This window comes from Lepidochelys kempii, chromosome 11 (assembly GCF_965140285.1).
Source record: "Lepidochelys kempii isolate rLepKem1 chromosome 11, rLepKem1.hap1, whole genome shotgun sequence".
Lineage (NCBI taxonomy): Eukaryota > Metazoa > Chordata > Testudines > Cheloniidae > Lepidochelys > Lepidochelys kempii.
This window is the reverse complement of record NC_136390.1, coordinates 17,915,936-17,942,876: the sequence shown is the minus strand read 5'-3', so window position 1 is coordinate 17,942,876 and position 26,941 is coordinate 17,915,936. Positions and strand designations below refer to the sequence as shown.

The 26,941-nt window shown below is 41.3% G+C and overlaps 1 protein-coding gene across 5 annotated transcripts in view; it reads right to left on the bottom strand.

Annotated features, from left to right (window-relative positions):
* Positions 1–26,941, bottom strand: part of MGAT5 (alpha-1,6-mannosylglycoprotein 6-beta-N-acetylglucosaminyltransferase) — a 235,612-nt gene that overhangs the window by 204,004 nt on the left and 4,667 nt on the right. Inside the window, exons 1-3 of one of the 5 annotated variants that reach the window (XM_073305298.1) lie at positions 9,656–9,733; positions 4,360–4,462; positions 3,792–3,905 (exon numbers count right to left, since the gene is read on the bottom strand). The exons of 2 other annotated variants lie outside the window; for them this stretch is intronic. The gene's annotated coding sequence lies outside the window, so the exon portion shown is untranslated. Of the gene's footprint in view, positions 1–3,791; positions 3,906–4,359; positions 4,463–8,339; positions 8,921–9,655; positions 9,734–26,941 lie in introns of those variants that run through there. 2 more of the 5 variants (XM_073305299.2, XM_073305297.2) reach the window with 2 other exon arrangements.

The following is a 26,941-nucleotide window of genomic DNA, read 5'->3' as shown; positions in this document are numbered from 1 at the left end:
TCATAAAAACCTCTCAGCAAGTTATGACACAGTGATGTCTGCTCCTGTCTATACTAATAGATTAGCTACTGTTGCTGTAACCTGGGTACTAATTTTTCCAGAGCTCACGCATCCTAGAGTTAAAGGAACAGCCACAGCCCTAAATGGATGTGACCAACTGCAAACTGGTCCTCTGGTAGCCCAACATCAAAAAGTCCTCTTGAATACAAAAGGAAATTCAATGGACAATAAGTTGCTTTGGAAGTTCGCTTCCATTTCCTAGCAAGGTTAAATTAAGTTACTCTAATAAAACCTAAACCTAAACAAACTAATCTCTTTAGATCTATAAAAACAAGCTAAGGAGAATAACCTGAGTTGATCTTGTGAATAGAATTGAACAGCTAACAAAAGCATTGTGTAATGAAACTTCATGAATGATTCTAAAATGAATCAATGTTGCTCTAATTTTTCCTTACTAGCCAAGAAGGCCTTCTCTGTGCAAAAGAAATACAAAGAGATAGAGAGAGACAACACTCAACAGGGACTTCAATGGGTAACCAGAAATAAATTTAACTACAGTGGAGCATATTTGCCCCTAGCTTTAGGATTAATTAGTTGGTTAGCTGTGAGAGAAATCTGACAAAGGTGTAATTCTCCTCTTCTAGTCTCACCAGCCAGAAACTTGCTCAACATTCTAGCCCCTAAATCTGGGGCACAAGTACTCTACAGGTAACAGAGGACATGTCTGCAAGTCATTTCCCAGAATCAAGTTGAAGTTATCTAGCAAAGAAACAGGGTGAGAAACATATCAGTCATAGATGTGGCTGACAGAGGTGAACTGAAGGCCTCCTGGGAGGAAAATTAGCCTTGATTCTTTCACACCACAAGTAAAACTAAGATCCTGAAGACTTCTGGTCACTGAAGTTCCGCAGCACTAGTCTCAACCGTAGGACTGTTTACACTGGTATCCTGACCAAAACTCCAACTAAGGTATGATGTAATTTACCCATCTAAATCCTCCATCCCGTTTCAAATTGAAATGATATTCCTTCCTTTTTGTCTTAAGCCACTGTGAAGTGTTGCTGTGTACCACTAAACAGGTGCCATGTTTTACTCCAAATCTGGATGCATTTCAGTGGTGGGTGAAAGTGATCCTTACATATAATTTGGACCTTAGTTAAGCTTGTAACGTGCCTTCAGAATCCTTCTCTACTGTGTGCCATATATAGCTATATAATATTATTCCACATATGAAGCATCAAAGTTTTTTTAATCGTGTGACTTCTTAACAGTTTTAATCTCATTCAAGCTTCAGAAACATCTGGCCTTCAATTAAGTAGTTTGTGGAATTTAAGTTAACGTTTCTACCCCAGCTGCCAACATCTGCACAGCTAGTGAGCTCGTACTTTCTCCCATGTTCGGATCATCTGTTCTGATAAATAGCATTGCTTACAAGTTTCAGTCTCTGCCTAATTAACATATTGAGTCTTTGGCTTCTGAAAAAGCTATTGCAGATACATGACAAAAACTGGAAGGAATCCGCACCATCTCGCAAAATATCTGTGTTATTGGTGAAAGTGTTTTTTCTGCACTAGATTGTCCTCTTAGGACAGCTATTTAAAATCCTTTGAGAGTCACAAGTGCAACTGAATTTGGTGGCCTAGTACCAAGTACATACAAATTCACATCACACTTTCACCACTGTATGGACATTGGATCAAGCACTGCAAAGCATCCTTTCAAGAAAGGTTCAGGACTAGAATAGCAGGAGCAGTTGAGTAAATGAGAAGCCACTGGTTAAGTCAGGTGCATTGTTAGAATTTAAAAGTTAGCACAGCTCATGTCTATGTAGCTTGTTCCCAATAAATGTTAATTATGCTCTGTAATGGGATCTACAAATCCCATGCTGAACACAGGCAGAAGGGGGAGAAGTCTCTCTCCTGTTTACAAGCAAACAGCTTGATCACAACAACCCCATGCAGCTGCCAGAGCTGTCAGTTATGGAGGCAGGCACCCATAGCTTCAACCAATAAAAGGAAACAGGGCCTGCTACAAAGAGGAGCATGCACAGAAGGAAAGGGAGGCAGAAAGACCTGGGATAACAAGGTGGCAACAGCCCTGCACCAGGCTACCTCCAAGAAAACAGCTAGGAGACAGAGACGGCAGCAAGCCCAAAAAGCAAAGGGCTGACAGGCTTAATTGAAGGTGAGGGTCCAAGAACTGTCCTAAGAGCAAACTACAGAGGAATTTTTCAGTCAGAAGAAGCTGAGGCCCCTCAAGAGACCACCCCAAGAGACAGTCACATGCTCTTAGCATTTTTAACCAATAATTACGCTAACAGTATGTTAGGATCAAATAGGAAAGCAATAGAAAATGAAGGGAAAAAATCACAGTACCACTATATAAATCAATTATGCGCCTTCACCTTGAATACTGTATCTAATTCTGGTCACCTCATCTCAAAAAAGGTATAGTGGAACTGGAAAAGGTTAAGAGGAAGGCCACAAAGATAATCAAGGGTCTGAAATGGCTTCCATACAAGGAGAGTCTAAAAAGAGTAGGGCCGTTAGGCTTAGAAAAGAGATGACTAAGTGGGGATATGATAGAGATCTATAAAATCACGAATGGTGTGGAAAAAGTGGATAGAGAAGCATTATTAACCTTTCCACAATACCAAAACCAGGGGTCACCTAATGAAATTAATAGGCAACAGATTGAGTAGAAACAAGAGGAAATATTTTTTTCCACACAACATACAACTAACCTGTGGAACTCATTGTCATGGGATGTTATGATGGCCAAAAGTAAAATTGTGGTACTCTGTACCTCAAAACAACACCCCAGAACCCCGATATTCACCACTGACATAATTATATGCTTTGTACAAAGTATGCCTTGTGAGGTATAATTTAAAGTCTTGATCTGTTGAACATTAATATCCTGTTGGATGGTATGTGCTATCATAGTATGTGAAGTTATGAAGTTTTGCTGTGTGTGTTACTGAAATATGTTGTGAGGCTGGAAACACCCACAGCCAGGCCTTTCAGGTACAACCATGGAATAGACAGTCACGCTGATGGCCCATTAAAGAGAATCCACTATCCCAGGAATGGAATACAATGGAGCCTTCTCAGAGAGAGCGTGTATACAGGGGAGACTACTTGACCAATAGGACTGGACCCCCAAGTCACAATCAAAAATCTTTCCAGTAAGCTGGAAGAAACTATACTATAAACTATAGAAAGGGACGTCATCCGTTTGGCCTCACTCCCCCCAGAACTCAACACCTAGAAACACATCTGAAGAACAAAAGACTTTGAACTGGGGAGGTGGTCCCAGGCTGGAGGAGAGTTCCAGACTGTGTACTGAAGATCTGTGACCGGTTTGTACTATCTATCAGGGTGAGACACTGCTTGATTCAAATCCTGTTTAGTTTATAGAACTCGGATTGTGAACTTCCTTTTATTTTTTAGGTAACCAACTTTGATCTTGCATCCTACGAAGTGGGTATTCACCCACTTATATGTCTTATATAAAGCTTATATGTCTGTTAGTCTATAAGGTGCCACAGGACTCTTTGCAACTTTGATCTCTACACTTATAATCAATTAAATTTTTCTGTAATTAATAAATCTTTTATATTTTACCTAAAACAGTGCATTTTGGTTGAATTGCATGGGAAATCTCAGATCAGCTTACAAAGCCTGTGCATGTCCTCTCCACATTGAGGGAGGGGCAGACTGGGTAATGAACTTACACTACTCAAGCTTCTTGACCAAGGACTGTTTCATACTAGGTGTATGTACACCTACCTCAATAAGGAACCATTCGGAGAGATGCTACCGTAGTAGTAGTAGAAGAGAGTGGTGATGAGAAAAGAAATCAACATTGAAGACAATTCCTGAAAGCATGCACCATGATCTAGTCTAGGAGAAAAGAAAATGTGGAGTGAAGCCAGGAAGTGAAAGCCCAAAACCATGCAATACATATAGTTGCTAGAATAGGATTCAACTAATACATTATTGGAAGAACTTCAATGTCATTTTTCAACAATACTTTATTGCGTTATTCAAGCTCTATAGCACATCAAATACTATTTGACAAGCATATTTGATGAATTCTGGCAAAGTTCTAATGTATTTGACAAATATTTGTTCTGCTCTCTCATTATCCAGTAGAAAACTGAACAACGTTATATACAATATACAATAAACAGTGCAAAAAACTGATACGCCTTTATATTGCAGGGGGTTTGGCCATACAATTTACATCCTGACTAACTGGCTTAGTTCTCATATTAGAAGGCACTGGAGAAATTGTTTAAGTCCTGTAAGTTTCCAATGCCAGAAGGATTTGCCAGAATAACTTCAACCTACTTACCATGCTGCATTTTAAGTTGTATCATCAATCTTTTTAATGAAGTGCCAAATCTGAAGTTATTTCAAGAACAAGGTGGGTGGTAGCTTTAAAAATATTCTGTAGCCTGTGAAAGGACAAGAGCATGCATACATAAGAGTATCTTTCTTGTGTATTGCATTTCACTTTATTGATTTTAACAACTGGTATTACTCATATAGTGTCAAATGTGCACTAGACACTTATAAGACAAGAGAATGATTTTAAATAGTTTTTAAAAGATAAAACAAGAACACTAAAATCCATATTGATAGTATGTATTTAGTCACACTGGTCTTTTTCCATAAAGGCCCATAAGCAATTATATAAATAGGGATCACTTTACCACCAATGAACAGACTTGTCAGATGGAACATGAACTCTGTTCAACATGCAGCAACGTTACTCCGCAGACTAGCACAGGAAGTGCAGAGGAATGCTGTATCAAACTGAAACCAAATCTAGGGGTGCAGAATCTAACTACTTAAACTGGAGTTTGGCTAGGATCACAAGAGCTAATGCCCCTTCTTGTGGAAAAGTGCCATGCCAGTTTTTATTTTCATCTCAACAATGCATCACACAACACAATATAAACGTTACACGGTAAAATTAGGAGAGAAAAGGATGGGGCAAACCTTTAGGCTTCCAATCAGCATTTTGCACGAGCATGAGAAATGTTGATTCAAGTTGTAGCTTCTGACTTTCGTGGAACAGCTGAATGTAGGGCTATGTCTATGCTCACAGTAGTGCGTAGACAAGTACAGGCACTGCACATGTAGCTACATGCTGCAACGAAAAGTCAGGCTGCGTCCACGCTTGTCACTGAGGTGTGTAGCTACACATGTCAATGAAAAGCTTTGAGAGCGGGGAGGTGCAGGGTGCGGGCTCTGGGAAGGAGTTTGGGTGCAGGGTGGGGCTCCAGGCTGGGGCAGAGTGTTGGGGTGCATGAGGGGGTAGTGCATGAGGGGGTACAGGATTCTGGCTCTGGGAGGGGATCAGGGCTGGGGTTTGGGGTTCAGGAGGGGGTTTGGGGTGAAGGGGGGGCATGGGTGCTGGCTCTGGGAGGGGGCTCAGGGCCGGGGGGCTCACTTCCGCCAGGCAGCCGTTACTTCCAGCAGCTCCTGGTCGGCGGGCGCAGCAAGGCTAAGGCAGGCTCCCTGCCTAACCCGGCCCCACACCGCTCCTGGAAGGGGCCAAAGTACCCCTGCGGCCCCCTGGAGGAGGGGGGTAGAGGGTATGTGGCTCGCATGCTGCCCCTCTCTGCAAGCACCGCCCCCACAGCTCTCACGGCCAACAGGAGCTGCGGGGGCGGTGCTTGCAGGCAGGAGCAGCAGGCAGAGGGAGACCTCTGACCCACCCCCTTCCCCCCCACAGGGTCATGGGGCTGCACTGGCCGCTTCCGGGAGCGGCATGGGGCTAGGGTACGGAGTCTGCCTTAGTGGCAGCCATGCTGCACCACCAGAGATCGCGATCTCCTAGAGGGAGATCCTCTAGGATCAACCAGTCAATCATGATCGACCAGTTGGTGACCACTGCCCTCGCCTAAGCCCTGCCTCACAATCTACACTGCTGTTTACACCTGTGGTAGCTGGGCACACAGCATCTGTACTCTATATGCCACCATAAGTGTAAACGTCCCTTGGGAATGCCATAGCACGAAGGAGCAACAAAAGAAAACCCCAAACCATGCTTCATTCTGAAGCGACCCAATTAGCCAACCCAGGAACCGCAATGGCTAAGTCTGAAGAGATTTATTACCAACAATTCTGGTTCAGAATGATAGTGGCCATGAGCTTAAAGCTGAGGGAAGGCATGAAACTTAGAACTTCTTTAAGACTGAGCGGACTGCAGAAACCCCACACTCTGAGTGTAGGAAAGAAAAATACACTCATACTTCATTTTCAACTATAAAAAGAATTCATTCTCTGGGTAACTTTTCTTTGAGACATGCAAAATGTAAGCTTTATGTAGACTAACTGCCCTGTATATTTTAATTACCGTGATATTTTTCCAAGTATGGCTCTTTATACAAGGATCACTGTTTTGTTCATTCAAAGGGCTCTCTGTTTTCTCTATTCTAGACATCCCACCACATATGCCAATATCTTGGTATGTAAGAAGGCACTCTTGGAAACTTTTAAAGTAGTTTAATCAATACTAGCATTTTGCTGTAACATTACACTGTGTGTAAACTACCTGAGTGGTGGAGCACCTATGATGCTAGGAAATTAATCAAGCTACAAGACTTCAGCAGAAACTCGACAGATGCTTAATCTGAACAAGCCTTTTCTCTCCTAGTCACTTACTGCCCTCAGTAAAAAGCCCCAAAAGACCTAGGTCTCTCATTGTGCTAAATGTTGCACACAGAAGGCAGAGATAAGCACTGGGCTTGGCCCATGGCTAATCTGTAATGAGAGGTGCCAGGGCTCAAGCCATTAGGTGCTGGGGCTCAAGCAATTTTTTTTTTTACATTCATAACTGATGCAGCAAGCCCAGAGGTGCCAGGGCTATGAACTGCCAAGCCTGGAGGTGCCAGGGCTCAGCCCTGGCACAAATTAAGCCCTGTCGAAACCCCAAAGAATGTAAGTAAATGAGTGTGCAGTTATTTACATCACAGAATTTAACCCATTACACTGGAATGCTTGTTACACTACCCTATCTATATTCTGCAATGAGGCCTTTCCTTTTACTGTAGGCTTGAATTCAATCAGATGGCTGTTCAATGGTCAGTGTTAATGAGTTGGTGATTTCAGCCCAGTTCCCAGTGTAGTGGTGGAAACTTCCCAGAATCTCCACCTCAGCTAGTACTAACTGGTACTTTGCAAAGAGGCCAAGGACTAAAATGGACTGTCTCAGCCACTTTCTCACCTCCATAAGTAGTCCCCCACCAAGTCTGGGTTAAAACACAGGAAGGTTGAAAGGAAGCTAGAACTAACGTTGTCTAACTTTATCCCCATCAACTTTGCCATACTTGATATGGAGATCGATCCAGAAACTCTCTCAAGCAATAAATATTCAATAAATATTGAAAAGATTCAAGCAAAAGTAGTTGGCAATAAACAATTATTACCTTTGAATGGAAGTCAATACAATTTTCCCTAGCAGAGATTTCAAAATATTAAGGTCTATTTAACTGTCTCCTTCCCCATTTTAGACAGAGACCTCTGATCAAACACTTTGCCATGAAAATATACCACTAATTTGGATTTGTGTCCTACAGTATTAACAACACAGATTTCCGAAACTCTCTTTTTTTACTAGTTTAGTTATTTCATCTCCCTGCCAAGCCAGTGGAAAAAGCAGAGGAAATTTTTCAACAGCAATTAGAGATTACAGCACTAGCTGCAGGAAGCATTTCCTTACCAACATAAAATACATCATCAAAACTGAAAAGGGAGTAAGGTTATGAAAGTGGCAAGTGCGAGGATAGTCAATGAAACATGCACTGAGACTATACATTTTAAATACTAAATTGCACAAATCAATAGATTACCAATCTGAAATATTAAAGCAACTGGTGATCATTAAAAACCTAATGGCCTGCAAAATCTCCTATTCAAAACTAAAGCCATTTGTGAATAAAATGAGTACTGAAAATATTTAAAAACAAATATGTTTACGCAAAGCAAGGATGAGAAAGACCTGTAACCGCAATCCACACCCCTAATTTCCCACCCCATGTCCCCAAATTTCTAAAAAATGATAAATTCCCTCCCATGTTAGAGCCTTTCATACCAATACTGAAACTGGAGAGAATTTTTCCACCTACAGAGCTCATAACTTCTTAATTGTAGATTTACAATGAAAACCCTAATTGATCTATAACTACAAAAGCATAGCAAATTTTGTGATAATTTACCCACTGACTTCTACAAGACAAAAATAACTGTCATGCGCTCTGAAGGTGTTATTTGATTTAAATTCCATCTTTATTAAATTTTAGGAAATGACAAAAGAAATATTACCCAGGTAGGCATAAGAAGTATTCTGCAGATACTGCATTACTGCGTCTAAAGACTGTGTCTAGAACTCATTTATTGATTTATAGAAATAAATTCAGCTGGTATTTGGCAGAGAACAAGGGCTATTATTCAAACCTATGAAGAGTACAATTGAAAAAAATTTGTATTAAAATATGCGTGTAACTAATCAGTATAACACAATTACAAGCTTATAATACTTCAAATTTGTCCATCAAGAATCTTATCTATAACAATCACATAAAATTAAGCCAGATATTTGAGATGCAGAATACACTAAAAATCAACTGTTTGTACATACTGTTTTCAAACTGTTAGCGGCAGTGGTGTTTACATAATTTAGATAGATTAGTTAAACCTAAAAGAAAGCAAACACACTGAGTAGCTTTTTTGTGACAGTCAATGTCAGTTAAGTGGGATTCCATAACTACAGGAAGAGATACAAGGACTGAAATATCTATTTTTTGCAGTTACTTGATATAAGAAATCATAAGGCATCTACATGATCACAGCCAAATTGGAATAAAATGGCTCTAAGCACTGAACAGATGTGCATTCTGTTCTATGCAGCATGAAGTATAAATTGTATAGTTTAACTGCCAAATTACAAGTGTATTTCCTGTATAGGATGCTCTACACCCTTTCCTGTACTACCAGATCAAAGGACACACCCATCTCTTTCACAAAATTTTGGTATAATAGAATCATAGGACTGGAAGGGACATCGAGAGGCCATCTAGTCCAGTCCCCTGCACTCACGGCAGGACTAAGTATAATCTAGACCATCCCTGACAGGTGTTTGTCTAAGCTGCTCTTAAAAATCTCCAGTGATGGAGATTCCACGACCTCCCTAGTCAATTTATTCCAGTGCTTAACCAGGGGCAGCAGGTTTGTATAATTTTTGGTGGTGCCCAGAACAGGTCCAAGTCCTGTCCCCACTCCCTCACCTAAGCTCTGGGAGGGAGTTTGGGTGCGGGCTCTGGGCTGGGGCAGAGGGGTGAGGTGGGGTGCAGGAGCAGGCTCTAGGATGTAGTTAGGGTGCGGGCTCTGGGCTGGGGCAGGCGGTTGGGTTGTGGGAGCGGGGGTGGGCTCTGGGAGAGAGTAGGGTGTGAGGCACAGGCTCTGGGAGGGAGTTGGGAAGCAGGAGGAGGTGCAGGGGGCGGGCGTTTGGGTGCGGGCTCTGGGCTGGGGCAGGGAGTTGGGATGCAGGAGTGGGGAGCGGGCTCTGGGAGGGATTTTGGGTGCGTTGGGTCTGGGCTGGGGATTGGGGTGCGGGAGAGGATGAGGGGTGAGGCGCTTACCTTGGGCAGCTCCCAAAAGCAATCCGCACCCCCCTCTGGCAGCAGCTCCTAGGTGGGGGGCGGGAGGGGTCTCTGGGCACTGCTACCCGCAGGCACTGCCCCAGCAGCTCCTATTGGGCACAGTTCGCAGAGTCAGCGTTCAGGGTTGGGGCAGCGTGTGGCAACACTGCCTCACCCATGCCCCACCAGGGGCCGCAGGGACATGCCTGCAGCTTCCAGAAGTGGAGCGGGGCGGGCAGGAAGCCGCCTTAGCCCCGTTGCACTGCTGGTGGTGGCCATGGGGGCCCCGGGCCCTTTTAAATTGCCCGGGGGCGGCACACGCGGGCAGCAGCGGAGGAGAGACCCGGCCCCAAACTTTGGTGGAGCCGGGCCCCTGTGCTCTCATATTCATTAAGCATGCGCACTAAGGGCCCATACAACTCACTGCCCCTGTGCTGAACCATCCAGATAGTTAGGAAAAACTTCCTAATGTCCAACCTAAACCACATTTGCTGCAATTTAAGCCCATTGCTTCTTGTCCTAGCCTCAGAGGTTAAGGAGAATAATTTTTCTCCCTCCTCCTTTCAAGTACCTTTTATGTACTTGAAAACTGGTCTCATGTCCCCTTCTCAGTCTTCTCTTCTATAATAAGGAGAATGAGTAAGAATTTTTACATGAAAGCAACTCTTAGATTCTAAGGTCAGGAGGGACCATCTATTCTGACCTTCTGCACAAGAGAGGTCTGAGAATTTCACTAATTACCCCAGCATTGAGCCCAATAACTTGTGTTTGGCTAAACCATCTTCTAACAAGACATCCAGTCTTAACTGAAGACATCAAGAGATGGAGAACCCACTATTTCCCTGAGTGGTTTGTTCCAATGTTCACTGTTAAAAACGTGTGCCTTATTTCTAACTTGAAATTGGCTGGTTTTAACTTCCAGTCATTGCTTCTTGTTATGCCTGGACTGAAGATCCCTTAGAACCCAGTATTTTCTTCCTGTGAAGGCACTTGCATGCTAATCAAATCACCTCTCAGCCTTCTGTTTGATGAGCTTGTCTTTCACAAGAAGGCATTTTCTGCAGCCCTACAATAATTTCTGTGGCTTTTCTCTGCACCCTCTCCAATTTTTCAACATCCTTTTTAAAACATAGATACCAGAACTATATGCAGTATCCTAGACAGCGTCACCAATGGTGTATAGAAGTAAAATCACCTCCCTACTCATGCTCACTATTTGTCTATTTATACATCCAAGGATCCCACTGGGCCCTTCTGCCACAGCACAGAACTAGGAGCTCATGTTCATCTGCTTATCCACCAGCACTCCTAAATCCTTTTCAGTGTCACTAATTTCCAGGATACAGTCCCCCATCCTTTAGGTGTACTCTGTACCTAGATGTATCACCTTGCATTTGGCTATATTAAAATACACTTTGCCCAAATGGGCCCAGCTAACCAACTGTCCAGATGGCTTTGTATGACTCCTTATTTTTCACCACTCTAGCAATCATTGTGTCACCTGCAAATTTTATCAGCAGAGATTTTACGTTTACGTCTAGATTATTGAAAAGTATATTGAACGCAGTATAAGAATAATAATATTCAGCTCAATTGTTACTGAAGAGTTATTTCTAGGGTTCCTACATTTTGTAATGAAAGACTGAAATCTGATCTATTATGACATTAATTTTCTTACGTATCTATCTAGACTGAGTATAATCTTTTGCCTGCAGGGACTCAGAATAAAACCGTGCTTCACAAATGAGAACTATATACTAGAATATTGTCATTTAATTTATATTAATTCTATAACTTGTTCAACTCAAAGACTGTAGCAATATTTTGTTTTATCTGTCCACAACAGGGAAACAAAAAACAATGACTTGGTGAATGTTAATATTGGAAGTTGCACTGATAGTATTAAAAAAGGAAGAAAAGAATAAGAAAAGTCATTCTAAATAAAACCATGAAGAAAATAGTTCAGCAAAGTAAGGAACCACCAGATTAGATTGCTTGTCCAATAAAGAAGATTCTATGGCTAAACAAATATAACCAGTTTTAAGCCAATATATTATCATCTACCCAATGGCTTGCACCAGTTCAAATCAATATTAAATCCTATCTTCAGTTAAACCAGTGCAACTTTGTGCATAGACAAGAAGCAGAACTTTCAGAACCACCCAACTCCCATTTTCAAAAGTGACTTTCACACTAAGGCCTGATCTACACTAAAATATTAGGTCAACCCAGCTATATAGCTCAGGGGTATAAAAAATCCACACTCCTGAGTGATATAGTTAAGCCAGCCTAACTCCTGGTATAGGTCAACAAAAGAATTCTTCCATCGATCTAGCTACCACTTCTCAGGGAGGTGGATAACCTACACTGATGGGAAAAACCCTTGTCAGGTTAGGTAGTATCTGCACTAAAGTGCTATTGCATCACAGCTGCAGCAGCATTTCAAGCGTATGCAAGTCCTTAGGCTTCTAAGTCCTCCTGACTTTCAATGATACTTCTCATTTTTGAAAAGAAGTAGGCTCCTAAGTAGGGTGACCAGATATCAAGTGTGAAAAATCAGGATGGGAAGTGGGGAGTGGTAATAGTGTTGGATCATATTAAAGAAGTTCTGTATTAAAATCACAAATAAGTTTGATTCCCCATAGTTTAAACTCCAGGGTATTACTAATTAAGAGGTCTCTTGGTTTTTGGTACTGTTTGTCTCCCTCTATGTGTTAAACTTGCAAGCTGCTAATTGCGTTAGTACATTCTAAGACAGAGTCTGTTCTCAAAGCAATTCTTTGTAATAACAACTACTCACACACAGAGAGAGACTCAAAACAATACTCTGTAACAACAGAAACAGCACACAGAGACTCCCCGCCCTTTTTTGTAATCATCTTGCTTTGTTAACAATTGTGATTAAAATAGAGATAGAGGATGTATGTGGATGGATGCTTGGTGTGGATAATAACTGAATGATCAGGGAGGTGCCAACCTAAGAATCCGGTGTCCATCCGCTGAAGAAGGCTTCAAGTGGAAATAACCAGAGGACCCCCAGAGGGCAGACTGGAATCCACCCAACAGCCTCAAGAATGGGAGAACCAAAGAACAAGATAACATCTAGCAGCACGGAGCCATCAGGAATGTGCTATCTGCTGATTGATTCAGCAACAGCATGATGAAGCAATTCCCATAGACTGGCATAGGAAGAAATTCCTATAAAAATAGACTCTAAAAAGTGAGAACTTTGGGGTCTGATTCTGCAAACCAATTTCCAGGAGCATCAGACAAGGCCCTGCTCCCTCCTCATGTCCAGGCCACTTGGCCAGTAGCCTGGCATGAGCAACTCTAAGGCTGGTAACTATGATAACAACGTTGCAGAACGTGTGTGTGTGTGTGTGTGTAACAACGTTGCAGAACGTGTGTGTGTGTGTGTGTAACAACGTTGCAGAACGTGTGTGTGTGTGTGTAACAACGTTGCAGAACGTGTGTGTGTGTGTGTGTGTGTGTGTATACGAGATTGAATGGAATGTTATAGCTATAACTAACTGCTTACTATGATAACAACCTTGCAGAACCTGTGTGTGTGTATGAATGAATGTGTGAATAAATATGAGATTGAATGGAATGTTATAGCTATAAGTAACTGCTTACTATGATTCTTTCTCTATTCACAATAAATGTAGTATTTTGCCTTTTTCCCTTTAATAAGATCCTGCTGGTTTTTATTTTATTGGTATAACAATAGGTGCCTATATAAGAAAAAACCTCAAATATCAGGACTGTCCCTATAAAATCAGGACATCTGGTCACCCTAAGACACTTAGGATCCTCTGAAATTTTTACTCCAGGCCCGTATATCAGATTATGTTTCTAGCTGACTAGATTGGCAAATCCAATTTGGGGCACCTATTTTTACACAAAATGTATTTAATGTTACAGATTATTTTAAAAGCATGATGTAAAGGGAAAGTGAATAGAGAACAAGAAGCTTAAAGGAATACAATCCCATTATTTTGGCAGTTTCCAGGGAATCCTCCACAACACTTTCAAGGGACATTAGAGTTTCATTACATGTGCCACTTTAAAACACTGTCTGCATAATTACAGAAAGAGTAAGTGCCACAAGTACTCCTTTTCTTTTTGCGAATACAGATTAACACGGCTGTTACTCTGCTGTGAGGCATTTGACTCCGTTAGAATGCTGACACACAGGAAATACCTAAAAAAGGACAAGGAAACCAGTGGTTAAAAGGCAATGTTTCAGATTTTAACAATTTTTCAAACGAGAAACTGGAATAAAAATAAATAAGTATCAAGAACTGCTTTAAGTGAGGGGTTAATAGTGTTGTCAGCATACAGAACTTCTTTAATTTTTACATACTGGACAGGGAAGCCATAAACTGCTGATCTGTTTCATGAGACTATTGCGAAGGGCTCTAAAACAAAAATATGTGAAAGGAGGACATTAGTAATGTATTTGCAGAAGGGTTTGCATATAGTAATGAAATTTCATTTGATCAATTTAGGTTCAAAAACTAAACCACTGCAAGGCAGTCAAAAGAGACCGGCTACATGGGAAAAAAAAGCTTTTTTCCACATCAAGCAAAAGCAATGCCACAGGGGAAGATATGTTCAGAATTAGGTTATGTAAGGCTCTCAAGTTCAGAGCTACAGTATATTTGCCTTTTATAAATCCATACTTAGTTGTTAAAGAGTTTGAGGGAGAATGCTTTCTAACTGAAGGGCAAAAGTTTCAGCAAAAGAAACCTCTGAATTCACTTTAATAAGGGAACTACCGGTATGTATATTACTACCTTAGTCAAATAGGTTTGTGTCAAATTTACTTGTCAGTTATCACAGTTTCATCGAGGGTGGGGGGGGGGGTTGTTTTGTTTTCACTTGGTTTTTATTTAATGCACAGAGAGTTGTTCTTCAAACAATTTTCAGTTTAGGACACAAGGGCTTACTATACAAGTCTGAAATATTTTCATAGTAAAGCCACCAGACTCCAGGTGCCTCTCCGAATTTGAAAGTAAGTATGTCTGCTTGTATACCTTTTTCAGAAAGGGGGCTAATTCAGCTGGTAGTTCGTCAAGGATGTTGAAATTAAGTAACAGAGAATGACTTCAGTGTCTCTTTTCAGTTTCTTTTTCAGAAAAGGAACTACAATATTTATCATGTAACCCATCAGGTATGTTGGAATTAAATGAGAAAGAAAAGGTCATTTTGAGATTAAAGAATGAAAAAGTGTCAAGACAGGCAACATCCATATGATGGATAAGACTTTTAGGGATCAGATAGTACTTTTAAATAGATTCTGATTTTTGGCTTTCAAGTCATTAGCTATTAAACACCTTATCTCTATGAGAGTCTGAATAGTATTTGATAATTTCAGCCTATAGTAACAGAGTGAAGCTATTTCATAGTTAATATTTCCAGCACCAACTCACCTACACACAAAAAAATCACTTTAAGCAGTTTCTTTTTACACCAGAACTTCAATTTTCACAGTACAAGGCACTGAAACAACATGGTAATTTCATTTTACACACAAAATTCACTATCAACAAGTTTCCAGTGTATCAGTATGTGAGTGAGAAAGAGATTGTTTCAAGACTAGACACACGTAAGATTACATTCATTTTATCCTGGCCACTATGGACGTAGAAGCCCTCTACACCAACGTTCCACACAAAGATGGACTACAAACTATCAGGAACAGGACCCCCGATAATGTCATGGCAAACCTGGTGGCTGAACTTTGTGACTTTGTCCTCAACCACAACTATTTCACATTTGGGGACAATATATACCTTCAAGTCAGTGGCACTGCTGTGGGCACCCGCATGGCCCCACAGTATGCCAATATTTTTATGGCTGACTTAGAACAATACTTCCTTAGCTCTCGTCCCTTAACGCCCCTACTTTATTTGCGCTACATGGATGACATCTTCATCATCTGGACCCATGGAAAAGAAGCCCTTGAGGAATTCCACCATGATTTCAACAATTTCCATCCCACCATCAACCTCAGTCTGGACCAGTCCACACAAGCAGTCCATTTCCTGGACACTACTGGGCTAATAAGAGATGGTCACATAAACACCACCCTATACCGGAAACCTACTGACCACTATACTTACTTACATGCCTCCAGCTTCCATCCAGGACACACCACACGATCCATTGTCTACAGCCAAGCTCTAAGATACAACCGTATTTGCTCCAATCCCTCAGACAGAGACAAACACCTACAAGATCTCTATCAAGCATTCTTAAAACTACAATACCCACCCACTGAAGTGAAGAAACAGATTGACAGAGCCAGAACAGTACCCAGAAGTCACCTACTACAGGACAGGCCCAACAAAGAAAATAACAGAACGCCACTGGCCATCACCTTCACCCCTCAACTAAAACCTCTCCAACGCATCGTGAAGGATATACAACCTATCCTGAAGGACGACCCATCACTCTCACAGATCTTGGGAGACAGGCCAGTCCTTGCTTACTGACAGCCCCCAACCTGAAGCAAATACTCACCAGCAACCACACCCCACACAACAAAAACACTAATCCAGGAATCTATGCTTGCAACAAAGCCCGATGCCAACTCTGTTCACATATTTATTCAAGTGACATCATCATAGGACCTAATCACATTAGCCATGCCATCAGGGGCTCGTTCATCTGCACATCTACCAATGTGATATATGCCATCATGTGCCAGCAATGCCCCTCTGCCATGTACATTGGCCAGTCTCTACGCAAAAGAACAAATGGACACAAATCTGACATCAGGAATCATGACATTCAAAAACTGGTAGGAGAACACTTCAACTTCTCTGGCCACTCAGTAAAAGACGTAAGGGTGGCAATTTTGCAACACAAAAGCTTCAAAAACAGACTCCAAGGAGAAACTGCTGAGCTTGAATTAATATGCAAACTAGATAACATTAATTTGGGTTTGAATAGAGACTGGGAGTGGTTGGGTCATTACATATCTATTGAATCTATTTCCCCACGTTAAGTATTCTCACACCTTCTTGTCAACTGTCTAAATGGGCTATCTTGATTATCATTACAAAAGTTTTTTTCTCCTGCCAATAATAGCTCATCTTAATTAATTAGCCTCTTACAGTTTGTATGGCAACCTCCACCTTCTCTGTATGTGTATACATCTTCTTACTATATGTTCCATTCTATGCATCCAATGAAGTGGGCTGTAGCCCACGAAAGCTTATGCTCTAATAAATTTGTTAGTCTCTAAGGTGCCACAAGTACTTCGGTTTTATTTCTACTGTTTACTCTGGCCTGTTAGAATAACTTCCTTTAAAAAATAATGAAGTGGTACATCTGATAACAGACCCTTATGTTGCAATTTTGAAAACCTTCCATATGGCACTTTAAGTTAAATTAAGTCTGTTCGAAAGAAAAAGAAATTCTGTTTATTTGAACATCCATTAGTAACACAGTTCAGGCAGCATCTGATAAGTTTCACACTTAGCAGACGAAATTAGGACAAGTTTATGTTGTAAATGAAGAGGGACCAATTGAGATAGACTCATGTAAGTTATTGAAAGTCTACTTAGAAAAAAAGAAAGTGTTAGGTTTTAGCAAATGAATTATGAGAATCAGACTTATGTTCAGTGAAGTAAGCACTAGTTGTCAGATTGCCTTGAGCCAGATATCATGCCCTTACAGGACTTGCATGTCTAATGAAACACAGTTGATTAAAGACAGTCTATCAAAAAAGGAATCTAGAACAGCATATAAAAGCATCTCCCATAATGACGGATATCACCAAGAGAAAGATCTTTCCTGATAGTGGAGAAAGAACAGAGAAATGTAATCATGTGGAATATTTGATATTCAAGATATTCTCCCAGATGTATCATGAGAGAGTAGAATAACTCTAAAATCCCTGCAACTCTGACTCTTTCAAGAGATCATTGTTCACATAAGTAGTGGCCTTGAAGTCAGAGGCACTGCATGAGAGAGGGTTGTTGCATAGCTGGGGTGCACATACTTCAGGTAGTAAGATGCTTACCTGGAAGCAAAGGAATGGGGAGAATGACCTCAGAAAAATCAACCCATAGAAACCACTGAACTTCTTCACAGTCACAAAATAAGCAGAATTTACCTTAAGCAACAAAGGACAGAGAAAAGCTTTTTCCACAAACAGAACTGTCATAATTGTATTTGAGGACGCTTTAGGATGATCTCAACACAGGAGGTTGTCAAAAGAGATCACCTCTTGTACCAGTCTCATTATATGTTCACTTATTTCCATCTTAACTGGGCCATTTAACATCCTAGATAATAATGTTATAAATCAACGGAGACAAAATATGAAAAAGGAGAAATTGTTTAGAAAACAACTGAGGAAACACCCAAGAGGAACAACACTAGGCTACCTCAAATGCAGAAAAGTAGAAGCCTTAAGAATCAGTACAGTAGTGAACAGACTGCAATCACACATACATAAGTATGGTGAGGCCTCCAGCTAAGTAGAGTGTAAGAGTTTCCCATGCCAATTTCTTAAGTTTAGGGTGGTTAGCAAGATTTATTCTTACAGATAACAGAAAGGAGGCAGTAATAAACAACTGAAATAGCTGCTGAACTTGATTCCCTGGAAGAAGGAACAAGAAGAGGTCACAATACCTCTCCATTATAAGGATACACCAGTGAAGTGTAATCAGAACACAGTTATAGACGGTATATATTGAGGAGTCCTTGTCGCACCTTATAGACTAACAAATTTATTTGGGCATAAGCTTTTGTGAGCTAGAACCCACTTCATCAGATGCATGGAGTAGAAAATACAGGATCTGGTATAAATACATGAAAAGATGGGAGTTGCCTTACCAACTGTGAGGTCAGTTTAACGAGACAATTCAATTAACAGTAGGATACCAAGGGAGGAAAAATAATTTTTGTAGTGGTAATGAGAGTGGCCCATTTCAAACAGTTGACAAGAAGGTGTGAGTAACAGTAGGGGGAAATTAGTATGAGGGAAATTAGGTTTAGGTTTTGTAATGACCCAACCACTCCCAGTCTTTATTCAGGCCTAATGTGATGGTGTCCAGTTTGCAAATTAATTCCAGTTCTGCAGTTTCATGTTGGAGTCTGTGTTTGAAGTTTTTTTGTTGAAGAATTGTCACTTTTAGGTCTGTTATTGAGTGATCAGGGAGATTGTGTTGGATCATATTAAAGAAGTTCTGTATTAAAATCACAAATGAGTTTGATTCCCCAGAGTTTAAATTCCAGGGTATTACTAATTAAGAGGTCTCTTGGTTTTTGGTATTGTTTCTCTCCCTCTATGTGTGAAACTTGCAAGCTGCTAATTGTGTTAGTACATTCTAAGACAGAGTCTATTCTCAAAGCAATTCACAGAGAGAGAGACTCAAAGCAATACTCTAACAACAGAAACAGCACCCAGAGACTCCCCACCCTTTTGTTGTATTAACAATTGTGATTAAAATAGAGATAGAGGATGTATGTGGATGGATGCTTGGTGTGGATAATAACTGAATGATCAGGGAGGTGCCAGCCTAAGAATCCAGTGTCCATCGGCTGAAGAAGGTGTCAAGTGGAAATAACCAGAGGACCCCACCCGGAGGGCAGACTGGAATCCACCCAACAGCCTCAAGAATGGGAGAACCAAAGAACAAGATAACATCTTGGAGCCGTCAGGAATGTGCTATCTGCTGATTGATTCAGCAACAGCATGATGAAGCAATTCCCATAGACTGGCATAGGAAGAAATTCCTATAAAAATAGACTCTAAAAAGTGAGAACTTTGGGGGTCTGATTCTGCAAACCAACTTCCAGGAGCATCAGATGAGCATCTGACAAGGCCCTGCTCCCTCCTCATGTCCAGGCCACCTGGCCAGTGACTTGGCATGAGCAACTCTAAGGCTGGTAACTATGATAACAACCTTGCAGAACCTGTGTGTGTGTGTGTGTGTGTGTGTTTGTATGAATGAATGAATGTGAGAATAAATATGAGATTGAATGGAATGTTATAGCTATAACTAACTGCTTACTATGATTCTTTCTGTATTCACAATAAATGTGGTATTTTGCCTTTTTCCCTTTAATAAGATCCTGCTGGTTTTTATTTTATTGGTACAACAATTGAAGTGTTCTCCTACTGGTTTTTGAATGTTGTAATTCCTGATGTCAGATGTGTGTCTATTTATTCTTTTGCGTAGAGACTGTCTGGTTTGGCCAATGTACATGGCAGAGGGGCATTGCTGGCACATGATGGCATATATCACATTGATAGACATTGATAAATGAAATGTGGTAAACTAAGTTACGAAGATGCACAAGGCAACATGGGAGTTCATAAAATTAAAAAGGAGGCTTTTCTACCAATAAAGGTCCATGGCGTTCCCCATCTAGGATACAGAAGGAGGGTAATGAAATCTATATGTTAAATAAAGCTTCCTCTTTTTTGTAAAAAGTAAAAGTTCTGACTGAAGGCCTGGTCCTCCTAAAATCAAAGGAAGTTTTGTCATTTGCTTCAATAGCAAAAGCCTTTCTCCAGGAATTTGGGAATGTAAAAAGAGCAAGGGAGATAGAACCTTTACAGGAGCTGGACCTAGATGGCAGAACTTACTTCCATTCCAACAAGACACAAAAATGACGATGGAACTACCCACTTTCACAATTAAATGCAAGCCAAATTTCTGTGACTAAAGTTCCCTTCATAAAGACACACACAACTTTGATGGTAGGTGGGAACATAAGAACCTACAGAGAAAGCCTTACTTATATGGCTATAGAACCTAATACTTAGTCATGGGTATTTTTGGTAGAAGTCATGGACAGGTCACAGGCAATAAATAAAAATTCACAGTCCATGACCTGTCCATGACTTTTGCCAAAAATGCCAGTGACTAAATCTCTAATTCTGGGGCCCTGCTGCTCCGGGGGGGCCCCTGATCCAATGCTGGGGGTTGACTGCCCCCCAGAACCGATGCTCCAGCCGCCCTGGGACTGCGGCTGCTCAGGTGATCTCCAGGGCACCCCCAGGACTGCTGCTCGGGTGCTCCCCGGAGCCAGCTACACAGGGCTGCCTGAGCAGCGGCCAATGCAGCTGGCCCCAGGGCCGCTCCCAAGACTGCTGCTTGGACAATCCCAGGTGACCCTAGGCAGCTGCATCGGCCGCTGCTCGCACAGTCGCTGGAGCCAGCTGTCTAGGGTCACCTGAGCAGCGGCTGGCCCTGGGGACCACCAGAGCAGCTGGCCCCAGATTGCTCCAGCAGCCGCTAGCGTGGCTAGCCATGGGGCACCCAAACAGCTGACCCTAGAGCTGGGTGGTCCTGAAGTCAGCTGCACCAGCCGCTGCAGAAGTCAAGGAGGTTGCGGAAAGTCACAGAATCCATGAATTCCCTGACCTCTGTGAAAGAATCGCAGCCTTACATATAAGTAAGACGACAAGGAAAGAAGTGGAGCCATGAAACACTGAGAATGGGATGGAGATTAAAGATTATCTAGGCATGGTCCAACACCTAAACAAATACTTTGCCTCAGTTTTTAATGAGGCTAATGAATAGTTAAGGGGTAGTGGCAGGGTGGCTAATGGCAATGAGGATATAGAGGTAGATATTACCATATCTGAGGTGAAAGTCAAACTCAAACAGCTTAATGGGTCTAAATCAGGGGACCTGGATAATCTCCATCCAAGAATATTAAAGGAACTGGTACATGAAGTTACAAGCCCAATAGCAAGGACTTTTAATGAATCTGTAAACTCATAGGTCGTACCCTATGACTGGAGAATTGCTAATATAGCTCCTACTTTTAAGAAAGGGGAAAAATGTGATGCAGGAAATTACAGGCCTGTTAGTTTGACCTCAATTCTATGCAAGGTCTTGGAATAAATTTTGAAAGAGAAGTAGTTAAGGACATACGGTTGAAAGGTTATCAGGTTAAAATACAACATGGTTTTACAAAAGGTAGATCGTGCCAGACCAACCTGATCTCCTTCTTTGAGCAGATAACTGAATTTTAAACAAAGGAAATTCAGTAAATCTAATCTACCTGGATTTCAGTAAGGTACTTGATACAGGTCCACATGGGAAATTATTAGTTAAATTGGAGAATATGGGGATTAATATGAGAATTGAAAGGTGGATAAGGAACTGGTTAAAGAGGTGACTACAACAGGTCATACTGGAAAGTGAACTGTCAGACTGGAGGGAGGTGTTGGGATCAATCTTAAGTAACATTTTTATGACTGACCTTGGCACAAAAAGTGAGTATGCACTAATAAAATTTGTGGATGACACAAAGTTGGGAGGTATAGCCAATACGGAAGAGGACCGATCATACAATAAGATCTGGATGCCCTTGTAAAATGCAGCAATAGAAATGGGATGAAATTTAATAGTGGAAAGTGCAAGGGCATGCATTTTAGAAGTTTTACCATAAAAAGGGGGTGTATCAGTAGGAAGTGAGAGAGGAGGAGAAACACCTGGATGTTTTGGGTGATTACAGGATGAACTATGAGCCATCAGTGTGATGTGGCCATGAAAAAGGCTAATGCAGTCCTAGGAGGCAGTTCCAGTAGAGACAGGGAAGTGTAAGCACAATTATACAAGGCACGGGTGAGACCTCATCTGGAATACTGTATGCAATTCTGGTCTCCCATGTTTAAGACTAATTCAAACTGAAACAGGTGCAGACAAGGGCTACTAGGATGATCCGAGGAATGGAAAACCTGCCTTTTGAGAGGAGACTCAAAGAGCTTGGATTGTTTATCCTAACCAAAAGAAGGCTATGGGGAGATATGACTGCTCTCTATAAATACATTCGAGGTATATATACCTAGGAGGGAGAGGAGTTATTTAACTTAAGCACCAATGTTGAGACAAGAACAAATGGCTATGAACTGGCCATCAACAAGTTTAGGCTTGAAATTAGACAAAGGTTTCTAACCATCAGAGGAGTGAAGTTCTGGAACAGCCTTCCAAAGGGAGCAGTGGGGGCAAAAAACCTAACCGGCTTCAAGACTGAGCTTGATAAGTTCATGGAGGGGATGGTAGATGGGACCGCCTGCAATGGCATGTGGCCCATTGGCAACTGCCAGTAGTAAAAATCCCCAACTGCTGGAGATGGGACACTAGATGTGGAGGGCTCTGAGTTACCTGGGAAAGAATCCTCTGTAGTATCTGCCTAGTCGGTCTTGCCCACATCCTCAGGGTCTAACTGATCACCATATTTGGGGTCAGGAAGGAATTTTCCTCTGGGTCAGATTGGCTGAGGCCCTGGAAATTTTTCACCTTCTTCTGCAGCATGTGTCACCTGCAGGTTTAAACTAGTGTAAATGGTGAATTCTCTAAAACTTGAAGTCTTTAAGCCATGATTTGAGGACTTCAGTAACTCAGCCAGCGGTTAGGGATCTATTTCAGGAGTGGGGTGGGTGAGGTTCTGTGGCCTGCAATGTACAGGAAGTCAGACTAGATGATCATGATGGTCCCTTCTGACCTTGAAGTGTATGAGTCTATGATTAGTTTTTCTCATACACAAGCAAATACTTCAGTAATTGAACCACTTCTCATAGACTGTTGAAAGGAAAGAAATTGTTATTTCTATTTTTCAACACTTGGGAAACACACAGATACTATATTGCCACATGAGTAGACAGACTAAACACTGGACTCCAAAGCCACTCTGCCCAGAAGCAGAGAAAAAATTCCATGATCATCTCTCAGTGGCATTTTGGAAATGGAAGTATGACACCACTTAAATTGATTACAGAAAAGGAGTTTCCCCATCAGCTTCACAGCTATCAGATTAGCACTGGTTCAGCAACGTCACTCTCTAGGGAGAATAACGTGACATCCTTTTCAGGGCCTCCTTTGGAGCACCATTGCAACCTGCTCTGGAAGCAGAGTAAGCCATGGTGAATTCTGTGACTATTTTGGACACACGTGCATGAATAAGGATTCTGCTAGAATCTAGATCTCTCCATTTTTACCACATACTTTTTTGGAGCTGCATTATTTATTTTGTGGGTATGAATGTACTTGATATGGCTAGCCTGCACTGCACTCACCACTGCACTTGTTACCCCTACTACACTACTATTTTAGAGCACTTAGTTCATTGGTGCTAGCACAAGTGTATCTATGCAAGTTGGGAATCACATCCCCAGCTTCAAATGCAGATATAACCCTATAATGCAAGCTGTTGAGGGCATGGACCTCGGATTCATACCAGTCTGTAAAGAACTTTGCACACTACTGTTGATAGTAAAATTATTAAATGAAAGACAATATATGTGCCAAATGATTATATTGTTGTATTGCAATTTTGGGCCAACATGTGGAGAAAAGTTACATACTACTCCCTTGGTATTAGAATGGCGTCAGGAGATAAATCAACCGAAAATTCTGCTGCTGTACATAAGGAAATCTGAATCATTTAAAGAGAAATGCTTTCAAGATTTTAAGAAAATCAGAAGAGGCTCCTGAAATTGTGTATTTGCTCAATTTCACCAAAGAGAAACATTAGGGTATCAAGAGAAAAAAAAATGATCCCCAAAAGCAACAATTGTCTTCATTATATACCCATTCACACATGCAGGTCACATAAATATCTACTTTGGCTATTATGATTTCCTTAGTCTCCTAAAATATGCCTCTGAAGATTCTACTTTACAAAACAGATTAAGGATTTTAGATAATCTGTCCTCAATGTTGCTAGTTCCTTATTCAGTTTCAGACAATCAATTTCTGGAAGTCCAATGATTCTGATTTAACTCACATTAAGCATTCAATCACTGTCTTTACTTTCAATATTCTTTCAGTCAAGCCTGAGAGAGCTGGCTCCCCCTCAGGCAGCAAAAAGGATTTATCTTGCAGAGACGAAGGAGTGAGCTTTACTTATTTAATCCTATTCTATCATACAGAAAGGGGTGTGGGGAGGGTGTTCGCACGCACACACAAATTTACTGCTGAAGAAGGAAGTGATGTGGGCAGCCCTGAAAACTAACTGCTTCATTTATTTCAGAAAGGTATAGCACAGGATGTGGCAGTGCAAGTTTCCCACATACCGTGGAAAATCCAGATAAGATTTGAGACAGTTCCCACAGCCCATTCATTCAATCTTTGGCCTTTCTGCTGAGACTGCCAATAATGGGTCCATCTGTGTTTTTGTGATAAATACAGTAGTTCACTAGGAACCAGAGACCCACCAAATTCACAAGCCACAAAAGCCACAACAGATAGTAACATTTCATTACCAACCGAGACTGGATTCATATCAATGACGGACAGATAAATGGTTCAATTTACAATTACAAATACCAGGAACCATCTAGTCCTCCCCTATTTTTACCGTAATGTTTAGTGACTTTTTGAAACAGAGACACTACTTTGAAAGTGATAAAAACGACAATGCTTGCTGTGAAATGAGTTAGTCTCAGTTGATTTTCTAGCAAACAGGTATCCACATACAAAAAAACCATCAACTACCGCTCTTGCCAGACTTAGCAGAGACCACAGATTTGAATGTATACAGAAAATGAAATATCCTCCCACCAACAGAAAGAAATCCCTAAGTCAGGTTTCAGGTTAATTTTGGGTCAGGAAATATGAGCTGCCACTGCCTGTACTATACCTCTTCTGTGGATAGGCAAATTCAGCCCCAGGCTTTCAAGCTAGCCCCTTCCCAGAGTCCCAAATCCACATATAAAAGGATGAAAAAAATGGAGTACATTACATGAGAAAGGGGGATGGGAGTAACAAAGCCAACAAAATTCATCTTCAAGACACATGTCCATGCAAGTTCTGCAGAGGTGAAGCACTTGGTAATCACTTACCCGGTCTGCACCTCCTTTTTTCTGTATTCAGGAACATGAACCACCCAGCTGCAACCACCCACAACACCTTAAGTATGCAGGTGACAGCTTTCCCTGAAGTGGTCAGTATTGTGTGACATATCCTTAGGAACCCCCCGCTCAGCCCTCTTCCAAAAAATAACCCCAAAAAGCTCCTTTTTCCAGAGGTTTTATTGTTTTTCTCTCATTATGACCACCCCTCTTTTCTGAAAAATCACATTACAGTGGCTTTTGCACAATTTAGGTGTTTTTTGCATTTTAATTCTGTGTGCAGCAACATAAGTACTGCCTCAATGTTTGTTTGTTTGTTACTAGACAGGAGAAAGGGTATTTTATCAATAAACAGAGGTAATAGCTTTACTACAGCAGTTTGTAGTATACTAAATCTATATGCATACACATATTATATTAAATATTAGATAGAAAAATTGCATTAAAAGAGTGTTACAACTGCACAGAAATGCACTAAAAACTGGGAAATGCCAGAATTAAGGCTGGCTGTGTAACCTTAATTCAGTCCCTTCACAGTCTTTAAGATACGATCAAACACTATTGCTTAAACACAGGTCACCCCCATTTCATTCAGTGGACAGGATGGAACTGCTTGGGGATGAATCAGAGTCATGTAGTCAAAGAGGCTGTTGTCAACAGGACCCCTACATCATTTGTGTCAGAAGCTGGATGATGTGTAGTGAATGAGGCAGGGGATTGCATCAAAAAACAGGACAGTCTCCTGATTAAGAAAGTTGAATGCCACCTGTAAAACTGGAGCTCCTGTGTGATGCTGGGCAACTCATTTAAACCACAGTGTTCACAGTTGGCCACTAACTATGTAGTCCTAGTTTTCTAGGTGTCCAGTGCGAGACACCTGGGGCCAGATTTGCAGGAGTGCTGAGCACTCAGCAAGTTCCACTGAAGTGAATTGGAACTGCGCTCTGAACACAAATAACTACTCGCTCAGAGAATGAGGCTGGGGTCACGTGGGGGGAAAAATGGCATGTGATTATGTAATGAAGATTGTATCATAATGTATGTGCACAAGCAAGCCGAATTAAGGTTGCACAGGCAACCTTAACTCTCAGATTTCCTAACTTCTCAGTAGCTGACTTTGCAACCGTAAAATTCTTTCAGCATAGTTTTTTGGATGTAATATACACTTGAATGACTTCAGCCTCGGGAATAAATCCCTATCTTAAGGGATTTCTGACATGATAAACTAACGATGGAGTTGTCAAGGCTACTGAGAAGGTTTCTTCTTTGAAGTTCATTGACCATAATTGCTCCCATCAGCCTGCAAGGGGAAAATCTGGGCACTAAAGGGACTGTATTCAGTACTTGCAAGACAGTGCCTGACTAGAACCTACATATTAACACCAATGGAATTTTTATTGAAAAAAACAGGGGGGGGGGGAACCTTTTGAACAATGCCTCATTTTCTAAAATGA